The sequence below is a fragment of the Brachyhypopomus gauderio genome, chromosome 6, assembly GCF_052324685.1.
Source record: "Brachyhypopomus gauderio isolate BG-103 chromosome 6, BGAUD_0.2, whole genome shotgun sequence".
Classification (NCBI taxonomy): domain Eukaryota; kingdom Metazoa; phylum Chordata; class Actinopteri; order Gymnotiformes; family Hypopomidae; genus Brachyhypopomus; species Brachyhypopomus gauderio.
In genome coordinates this window covers 18,323,097-18,323,431 of record NC_135216.1, presented here as the reverse complement: position 1 = coordinate 18,323,431, position 335 = coordinate 18,323,097, and positions in this window count along the sequence as shown.

Genomic DNA, 335 nt, shown 5'->3' with positions numbered 1-335 from the left:
ACATCCTACATCACACCCAGCCTACATCATCAGACACATCCTACATCATCAGACACATCCTACATCACACCCAGCCTACATCATCAGACACATCCTACATCATCAGACACATCCTACTGCAGTCTGCTGTGGATGTTTGACCCAGGCTGTCAGCCGGTGTAGACCAGCCAGCGTAGACCAGCCGGTGTAGACCAGTCAGGGTGTGTCGGCCGAGCAGACGTGTTTGTGTACCAGTGGCTGTCACAGCTTTTCTTTCATTGGTTTTCAGTCTCTGCTCAGCACTCTGCTGCGGTCGGCGTCCTGTCAGCTGCAGGTACACATCCTGTCACGTCCTA